Source organism: Pleurodeles waltl, chromosome 5 (assembly GCF_031143425.1).
Source record: "Pleurodeles waltl isolate 20211129_DDA chromosome 5, aPleWal1.hap1.20221129, whole genome shotgun sequence".
NCBI classification, from domain to species: Eukaryota; Metazoa; Chordata; class Amphibia; order Caudata; family Salamandridae; genus Pleurodeles; species Pleurodeles waltl.
Window position 1 is genome coordinate 1,864,961,091 of NC_090444.1, and position 10,075 is coordinate 1,864,971,165.

General features: G+C 61.5%; 1 protein-coding gene across 1 annotated transcript in view; it reads right to left on the reverse strand.

Moving 5' to 3' along the window:
- CUL9 (cullin 9) overlaps positions 1-9,328 on the reverse strand; it is a 576,404-nt gene extending 567,076 nt beyond the window's left edge. Inside the window, exon 1 of the mRNA XM_069236395.1 lies at positions 9,036-9,328. The gene's annotated coding sequence lies outside the window, so the exon portion shown is untranslated. The remainder of the gene's footprint in view (positions 1-9,035) is intronic.
- Between the last annotated feature and the right edge of the window lie 747 nt (positions 9,329-10,075).

Genomic DNA, 10,075 nt, shown 5'->3' on the forward strand with positions numbered 1-10,075 from the left:
AGAGCACATGTAACAGGGTAAGTCCTCATGGCAGGTTATAAAAGTCCAAAAGGAGGGACTACTAAGAATATTCACCAAACAAAAGCCCGCATTTATGAAGGACAGTAAATGGGCGATGCTCAAAGCCCATATTGTAGATACAGCATGTCTCGAAGAGATAGCAAGCATGTGCTGCCTAGGTGAGATCTAAAAACACACATAGTAAAGAAGGTGGGTGCAGACTGTAACACAAAAATCAAGACAACCATTTCCAATCCGATGCCTTTAAGTCATAATGTAATGCATGCTGGGCACCATAGTCTTGTTTGCTTCCACTAATTAGACCAACACAGCAGACAGTAATGATCTGTAGGCTATATGTCTGGAATCCGACACTGGGATGCAGGATGTCAAGGATCAAGATAGGCACTCTGAATGGATGTCCTGATTGAGGCTGCCTATAAAAGACAGCCATATCTCAAAACCAGTTTGCCCAAGAGAAGAAACCGGCCCAGAAATACACAGTGGTGCTCTAGGTACAAAAACAACAATTCGCAGATGTTACTGGCAATCATGGGACTAGTAGTTCTACTTATAATGCGTATAAGGACTCAAAAGTTCAAGTCTGCAGCTGGATCTAAAGCTAGGATGGGTCAGAGGGGTGGCAAAAGACCATGAACTCCTGAAATATTTTAAATCACAGGGCCTGTTTCAGGGAGCACCCAGGTGGGAAGAAGGGGAATAGGAGGGAGCCCCCTGACACCTCTGGAGCCCCCAGACTGGAGGGAGCCCCCTTGCAGCTCTGGTGCCCAAGTGAGGGAGGAGGGGAATAGAAGGGAGCCCCCGCACACCTCTGGAGCCCCCTTGCAGCTCTGGTGCCCAGGTGAGGGAGGAGGGGAATGGGAAGGAAGACCATGGCAGCTCTGGAGCCCAGGGCAGTACTAGAGGGAGCCCCCAGCAGCTCTGGAGCCCAGGGCAGGACTAGAGGGAGCCCCTGGCAGCTCTGTAGTCTAGGGGAGGGAGAAGGGAAAGGGGGAGCCCCCTGCAGCTCTGGAACCTGTTGGGAAGTCCTGGAGCACAGGAGGGATGGAGTGAACACCCCAGGGAAGGATGGGTGTGAGGGAGCCCCTGGCAGTCTTGGTGAACAGGTGGCATGGAGTGAACACCCCAGTGAAGGATGGGAGGGAGGGAGCCCATGTCAGTCCTGGAGCACAGGAGGGATGGAGTGAACACCTCAGGGAAGGATGGAGGGAGCCCCTGTCAGTCCTGAAGCACAGGAGGGATGGAGTGAACACCCGAGGGAAGGATGGAGTGAGCCCCTGTCAGTCCTGGAGCACAGGAGGGATGGAGTGAACACCCCAGGAAAGGATGTGAGGGAGGGAGCCCATGTCAGTCCTGAAGCACAGGAGGGATGGAGTGAACATCCCAGGGAAGGATGGGAGGGAGGGAGCCCATGTCAGTCCTGGAGCACAGGAGGGATGGAGTGAACATCCCAGGGAAGGACGGGAGGGAGGGAGCCCATGTCAGTCCTGGAGCACAGGAGGGATGGAGTGAACGCCCCAGGGAAGGATGGAGGGAGCCCCTGTCAGTCCTGGAGCACAGGAGGAATGGAGTGAACACCCCAGGGGAGGATGGAGGGAGCCCCTATCAGTCCTGGAGCACAGGAGGGATGGAGTAAACACCCCAGGGAAGAATGGAGGGAGCCCCTGGCAGTCCTGGAGCACAGGAGGGATGGAGTGAACACCGCAGGGAAGGATGGGAGGGAGGGGGCCCCTGTCAGTCCTGGAGCACAGGTGACATGGAGTGAACACCCCAGGGGAAGGATGGAGGAGGCCCCTGGCAGTCCTGGAGCACAGGAGGAATGTGAAGGAGCCTCCAGAGAAGAATGGAGGGAGGGAGCCCATGGCAGTCTTGGGGAACAGGTGGCATCGAGTGAACACCCCAGGGAAGGATGGGAGGGAGGGAGCCCCTGTCAGTCCTGGAGCACAAGAGGGACGGAGTGAACACCCCAGGGAAGGATGGGAGGGAGGGAGCCCCTGTCAGTCCTGGAGCACAAGAGGGATGGAGTGAACACCCCAGGGAAGGATGGGAGGGAGGGAGCCCCTGTCAGTCCTGGAGCACAGGTGGCATGGAGTGAACACCCCAGGGGAAGAATGGAGGGAGCCCATGGCAGTCCTGGAGCACAGGAGGAATGTGAGGGAGCCTCCAGAGAAGAATGGAGGGAAGGAGCCCCTGGCAGTCTTGGGGAACAGGTGGCATGGAGTGAACACCCCAGGGAAGGATGGGAGGGAGGGAGCCCCTGTCAGTCCTGGAGCACAAGAAGGATGGAGTGAACACCCCAGGGAAGGATGGGAGGGAGCCCCTGTCAGTCCTGGAGCACAGGAGGGATGGAGTGAACACCTCAGGGAAGGATGGAGGGAGCCCCTGTCAGTCCTGGAGCACAAGAGGGATGGAGTGAACACCCCAGGGAAGGATGGGAGGGAGGGAGCCCCTGTCAGTCCTGGAGCACAGGAGGGATGGAGCGAACATCCCAGGGAAGGATGGGAGGGAGGGAGCCCCTGTCAGTCCTGGAGCACAGAAGGGATGGAGTGAACACCCCAGGGAAGGAGGGAGGGAGCCCCTGGTAGTCGTGGAGCACAGGAGGGGTGTGAGGGAGCCTCCAGAGAAGGATGGATGGAGGGAGCCCATGTCAGTCTTGGGGAACAGGTGGCATGGAGTGAACAGCCCTGGGAAGGATGGAGGGGGGCCTGGCAGTCCTGGAGCACAGGTGACATGGAGTGAACACCCCAGGGAAGGATGGGAGGGAGGGAGCCCATGTCAGTCCTGGAGCACAGGAGGGATGGAGTGAACACCCCAGGGAAGGATGTGAGGGAGGGAGCCCCTGGTAGTCGTGGCGCACAGGAGGGGTGTGAGGGAGCCTCCAGAGAAGGATGGATGGAGGGAGCCCATGTCAGTCTTGGGGCACAGGTGGCATGGAGTGAACACCCCAGGGAAGGATGGAGGGGGGCCTGGCAGTCCTGGAGCACAGGTGACATGGAGTGAACACCACAGGGAAGGATGGGAGGGAGGGAGCCCCTGTCAGTCCTGGAGCACAGGTGGCATGGAGTGAACACCCCAGGGAAGGATGGAGGAGGCCCCTGGCAGTCCTGGAGAACAGGAGGAATGTGAGGGAGCCTCCAGAGAAGAATGGGGGGAGGGAGCCCCTGTCAGTCCTGGAGCACAGGAGGTATGGAGTGAACACCCCAGGGAAGGAGGGAGGGAGCCCCTGGTAGTCGTGGAGCACAGGAGGGATGGAGTGAACACCCCAGGGAAGGAGCCCCTGGTAGTCGTGGAGCACAGGAGGGGTGTGAGGGAGCCTCCAGAGAAGGAGGGAGGGAGCCCATGTCAGTCTTGGGGAACAGGTGGCATGGAGTGAACACCCCAGGGAAGGATGGGAGGGAGGGAGCCCATATTAGTCCTGGAGCACAGGAGGGATGGAGTGAACACCCCAGGGAAGGATGGAGGGAGCCCCTGTCAGTCCTGGAGGACAGGAGGGATGGAGTGAACACCCCAGGGAAGGATGGGAGGGAGGGAGCCCCTGTCAGTCCTGGAGGACAGGAGGGATGGAGTGAACACCCCAGGGAAGGATGGGAGGGAGGGAGCCCCTGTCAGTCCTGGAGCACAGGAGGGATGGAGTGAACACCCCAGGGAAGGATGGAGGGAGGGAGCCCCTGTCAGTCCTGGAGCACAGGAGGGATGGAGTGAACACCCCAGGGAAGGATGGAGGGAGGGAGCCCCTGTCAGTCCTGGAGCACAGGAAGGATGGAGTGAACACCCCAGGGAAGGATGGAGGGAGGGAGGGAGCCCCTGTCAGTCCTGGAGCACAGGAGGGATGGAGTGAACACCCCAGGGAAGGATGGAGGGAGCCCCTGTCAGTCCTGGAGGGATGAAGTGAACACCCCAGGGAAGGATGGAGGGAGCCCCTGTCAGTCCTGGAGGGATGGAGTGAACACCCCAGGGAAGGATGGAGGGAGCCCCTGTCAGTCCTGGAGGGATGGAGTGAACACCCCAGGGGAGGATGGAGGGAGCCCCTGTCAGTCCTGGAGCACAGGAGGGATGGAGTGAACACCCCAGGGAAGGATGGGAGGGAGGGAGCCCCTGTCAGTCCTGGAGCACAGGAGGGATGGAGTGAACACCCCAGGGAAGGATGGAGGGAGCCCCTGTCAGTCCTGGAGGGATGGAGTGAACACCCCAGGGAAGGATGGAGGGAGCCCCTGTCAGTCCTGGAGGGATGGAGTGAACACCCCAGGGAAGGATGGAGGGAGCCCCTGTCAGTCCTGGAGCACAGGAGGGATGGAGTGAACACCCCAGGGAAGGATGGGAGGGAGGGAGCCCCTGTCAGTCCTGGAGCACAGGAGGGATGGAGTGAACACCCAGGGAAGGATGGAGGGAGCCCCTGTCAGTCCTGGAGGGATGGAGTGAACACCCCAGGGAAGGATGGAGGGAGCCCCTGTCAGTCCTGGAGGGATGGAGTGAACACCCCAGGGAAGGATGGAGGGAGCCCCTGTCAGTCCTGGAGGGATGGAGTGAACACCCCAGGGAAGGATGGAGGGAGCCCCTGTCAGTCCTGGAGCACAGGAGGGATGGAGTGAACACCCCAGGGAAGGATGGGAGGGAGGGAGCCCCTGTCAGTCCTGGAGCACAGGAGGGATGGAGTGAACATCCCAGGGAAGGATGGAGGGAGGGAGCCCCTGTCAGTCCTGGAGGGATGGAGTGAACACCCCAGGGAAGGATGGAGGGAGCCCCTGTCAGTCCTGGAGGGATGGAGTGAACACCCCAGGGAAGGATGGAGGGAGCCCCTGTCAGTTCTGGAGGGATGGAGTGAACACCCCAGGGGAGGATGGAGGGAGCCCCTGTCAGTCCTGGAGCACAGGAGGGATGGAGTGAACACCCCAGGGAAGGATGGGAGGGAGGGAGCCCCTGTCAGTCCTGGAGCACAGGAGGGATGGAGTGAACATCCCAGGGAAGGATGGAGGGAGCCCCTGTCAGTCCTGGAGGGATGGAGTGAACACCCCAGGGAAGGATGGAGGGAGCCCCTGTCAGTCCTGGAGGGATGGAGTGAACACCCCAGGGAAGGATGGAGGGAGCCCCTGTCAGTCCTGGAGGGATGGAGTGAACACCCCAGGGAAGGATGGAGGGAGCCCCTGTCAGTCCTGGAGGGATGGAGTGAACACCCCAGGGAAGGATGGAGGGAGCCCCTGTCAGTCCTGGAGGGATGGAGTGAACACCCCAGGGAAGGATGGAGGGAGCCCCTGTCAGTCCTGGAGCACAGGAGGGATGGAGTGAACACCCCAGGGAAGGATGGGAGGGAGCCCCTGTCAGTCCTGGAGCACAGGAGGGATGGAGTGAACACCCAGGGAAGGATGGAGGGAGCCCCTGTCAGTCCTGGAGGGATGGAGTGAACACCCCAGGGAAGGATGGAGGGAGCCCCTGTCAGTCCTGGAGGGATGGAGTGAACACCCCAGGGAAGGATGGAGGGAGCCCCTGTCAGTCCTGGAGGGATGGAGTGAACACCCCAGGGAAGGATGGAGGGAGCCCCTGTCAGTCCTGGAGCACAGGAGGGATGGAGTGAACACCCCAGGGAAGGATGGGAGGGAGGGAGCCCCTGTCAGTCCTGGAGCACAGGAGGGATGGAGTGAACATCCCAGGGAAGGATGGAGGGAGCCCCTGTCAGTCCTGGAGGGATGGAGTGAACACCCCAGGGAAGGATGGAGGGAGCCCCTGTCAGTCCTGGAGGGATGGAGTGAACACCCCAGGGAAGGATGGAGGGAGCCCCTGTCAGTCCTGGAGGGATGGAGTGAACACCCCAGGGAAGGATGGAGGGAGCCCCTGTCAGTCCTGGAGGGATGGAGTGAACACCCCAGGGAAGGATGGAGGGAGCCCCTGTCAGTCCTGGAGGGATGGAGTGAACACCCCAGGGAAGGATGGAGGGAGCCCCTGTCAGTCCTGGAGGGATGGAGTGAACACCCCAGGGAAGGATGGAGGGAGCCCCTGTCAGTCCTGGAGGGATGGAGTGAACACCCCAGGGAAGGATGGAGGGAGCCCCTGTCAGTCCTGGAGCACAGGAGGGATGGAGTGAACACCCCAGGGAAGGATGGGAGGGAGCCCCTGTCAGTCCTGGAGCACAGGAGGGATGGAGTGAACACCCAGGGAAGGATGGAGGGAGCCCCTGTCAGTCCTGGAGGGATGGAGTGAACACCCCAGGGAAGGATGGAGGGAGCCCCTGTCAGTCCTGGAGGGATGGAGTGAACACCCCAGGGAAGGATGGAGGGAGCCCCTGTCAGTCCTGGAGGGATGGAGTGAACACCCCAGGGAAGGATGGAGGGAGCCCCTGTCAGTCCTGGAGCACAGGAGGGATGGAGTGAACACCCCAGGGAAGGATGGGAGGGAGGGAGCCCCTGTCAGTCCTGGAGCACAGGAGGGATGGAGTGAACATCCCAGGGAAGGATGGAGGGAGCCCCTGTCAGTCCTGGAGGGATGGAGTGAACACCCCAGGGAAGGATGGAGGGAGCCCCTGTCAGTCCTGGAGGGATGGAGTGAACACCCCAGGGAAGGATGGAGGGAGCCCCTGTCAGTCCTGGAGGGATGGAGTGAACACCCCAGGGAAGGATGGAGGGAGCCCCTGTCAGTCCTGGAGGGATGGAGTGAACACCCCAGGGAAGGATGGGAGGGAGCCCCTGTCAGTCCTGGAGGGATGGAGTGAACACCCCAGGGAAGGATGGAGGGAGCCCCTGTCAGTCCTGGAGGGATGGAGTGAACACCCCAGGGAAGGATGGAGGGAGCCCCTGTCAGTCCTGGAGCACAGGAGGGATGGAGTGAACACCCCAGGGAAGGATGGGAGGGAGGGAGCCCCTGTCAGTCCTGGAGCACAGGAGGGATGGAGTGAACATCCCAGGGAAGGATGGAGGGAGGGAGCCCCTGTCAGTCCTGGAGGGATGGAGTGAACACCCCAGGGAAGGATGGAGGGAGCCCCTGTCAGTCCTGGAGGGATGGAGTGAACACCCCAGGGAAGGATGGAGGGAGCCCCTGTCAGTTCTGGAGGGATGGAGTGAACACCCCAGGGGAGGATGGAGGGAGCCCCTGTCAGTCCTGGAGCACAGGAGGGATGGAGTGAACACCCCAGGGAAGGATGGGAGGGAGGGAGCCCCTGTCAGTCCTGGAGCACAGGAGGGATGGAGTGAACATCCCAGGGAAGGATGGAGGGAGCCCCTGTCAGTCCTGGAGGGATGGAGTGAACACCCCAGGGAAGGATGGAGGGAGCCCCTGTCAGTCCTGGAGGGATGGAGTGAACACCCCAGGGAAGGATGGAGGGAGCCCCTGTCAGTCCTGGAGGGATGGAGTGAACACCCCAGGGAAGGATGGAGGGAGCCCCTGTCAGTCCTGGAGGGATGGAGTGAACACCCCAGGGAAGGATGGAGGGAGCCCCTGTCAGTCCTGGAGGGATGGAGTGAACACCCCAGGGAAGGATGGAGGGAGCCCCTGTCAGTCCTGGAGCACAGGAGGGATGGAGTGAACACCCCAGGGAAGGATGGGAGGGAGCCCCTGTCAGTCCTGGAGCACAGGAGGGATGGAGTGAACACCCAGGGAAGGATGGAGGGAGCCCCTGTCAGTCCTGGAGGGATGGAGTGAACACCCCAGGGAAGGATGGAGGGAGCCCCTGTCAGTCCTGGAGGGATGGAGTGAACACCCCAGGGAAGGATGGAGGGAGCCCCTGTCAGTCCTGGAGGGATGGAGTGAACACCCCAGGGAAGGATGGAGGGAGCCCCTGTCAGTCCTGGAGGGATGGAGTGAACACCCCAGGGAAGGATGGAGGGAGCCCCTGTCAGTCCTGGAGCACAGGAGGGATGGAGTGAACACCCCAGGGAAGGATGGGAGGGAGGGAGCCCCTGTCAGTCCTGGAGCACAGGAGGGATGGAGTGAACATCCCAGGGAAGGATGGAGGGAGCCCCTGTCAGTCCTGGAGGGATGGAGTGAACACCCAGGGAAGGATGGAGGGAGCCCCTGTCAGTCCTGGAGGGATGGAGTGAACACCCCAGGGAAGGATGGAGGGAGCCCCTGTCAGTCCTGGAGGGATGGAGTGAACACCCCAGGGAAGGATGGAGGGAGCCCCTGTCAGTCCTGGAGGGATGGAGTGAACACCCCAGGGAAGGATGGAGGGAGCCCCTGTCAGTCCTGGAGGGATGGAGTGAACACCCCAGGGAAGGATGGAGGGAGCCCCTGTCAGTCCTGGAGGGATGGAGTGAACACCCCAGGGAAGGATGGAGGGAGCCCCTGTCAGTCCTGGAGCACAGGAGGGATGGAGTGAACACCCCAGGGAAGGATGGGAGGGAGCCCCTGTCAGTCCTGGAGCACAGGAGGGATGGAGTGAACACCCAGGGAAGGATGGAGGGAGCCCCTGTCAGTCCTGGAGGGATGGAGTGAACACCCCAGGGAAGGATGGAGGGAGCCCCTGTCAGTCCTGGAGGGATGGAGTGAACACCCCAGGGAAGGATGGAGGGAGCCCCTGTCAGTCCTGGAGCACAGGAGGGATGGAGTGAACACCCCAGGGAAGGATGGGAGGGATGGAGCCCCTGTCAGTCCTGGAGCACAGGAGGGATGGAGTGAACACCCCAGGGAAGGATGGGAGGGAGGGAGCCCCTGTCAGTCCTGGAGCACAGGAGGGATGGAGTGAACATCCCAGGGAAGGATGGAGGGAGCCCCTGTCAGTCCTGGAGGGATGGAGTGAACACCCCAGGGAAGGATGGAGGGAGCCCCTGTCAGTCCTGGAGGGATGGAGTGAACACCCCAGGGGAGGATGGGAGGGAGGGAGCCCCTGTCAGTCCTGGAGGGATGGAGTGAACACCCCAGGGGAGGATGGGAGGGAGGGAGCCCCTGTCAGTCCTGGAGCACAGGAGGGATGGAGTGAACACCCCAGGGAAGGAGGGGGGGGGGGCCTGGCACCAGTGGAGCCTCAGCTGTTCAGGAGCCCGGGGGCCCCTCCTCCCAGGTGCAGAGCCCGCGATGGTCCCGTTACTCACCTGCCGGGAGCCGCCCGGACATGCACCTCAGCCGGGCACACACAGGGGGCGCCGGAGGTGACGCGCCGTGACGTAGGGACGGCCCGGGTGGCACTCCGACGGACCGAGGCGTCACGGCTGCTCAGGAAGGGTGAAGCCGCAGGACAGAGTGGGTCACTTTGGCCGGGGACAAGGGTGACCGGGTTCCTCCGCCTGCCTCGGTCCCGGGCGCGGCCTCCGGAGCAGACACAGCCCGTCAGGCAGTCAGGCGCTCTGAGCTGACGTCCCGCAGCCACGCCCACATGCGGAAGAGCCAAGCGTGCAGCAGCTCAACACTGCGCCTCGGGACACGTGCGCCGCCCGAGCCTCAGGGCCAATCAGCAAATGACAAGCACCCTTCCAGCCAGTCCCGAGCCGCCGAGCAGCGCGCACGTGGTCAAGCAGCAACTGGGGCGGGCTCTACCGCCCAATCACAAAGCACTGTCTCCCTACATTCTTCATTAACGAACTCTCGACATAGCCCGCCCAGCCAATCCCGTGATAGGAGTTCATCTAACCAATGAGAGGCTACCACACCTAACCAATCGGAGGCTGCCGTCCTTTCCCACCATTAATAGAGCCTGTCATTGGCTGCGCCGTGCCTCGCGGCCTCGGCTGTTCGTCGACGTGAACGTGGCGGTGGACGTCCTTCTGTGGAAAACGGATGCTCAGAGCAGCCAGTGACGCACACCCGTGTCTGCGGGCGACACTTCAGTGCTCTAACTCAAATCTTGGCCTGGAGCAGCAAGTCATGCGTGGACGTGGAAAGCTGGTCAGCTATTCAAGAGGGCCGAGAATGGGCCGAGGGGTAGAGTCCGGTCTAGAGGGGGTAGTGTTGGGTCCAGAGGGTAGTGTCAGGTGAAGAGCCATAGTTTCAGCAAAAAAGAGGTACTGTCAGGTGAGCAGTATTGTCAGGTTTAGAGCAGTAGTGCCAGGTCAAGAGCAGTATTGTCAGGCCTAGAGGGGTAGTGTCGGGTCAAGAGCGATAGTGTCCGGTGAAGTCCTGTAGTGTCAGGCCAAGA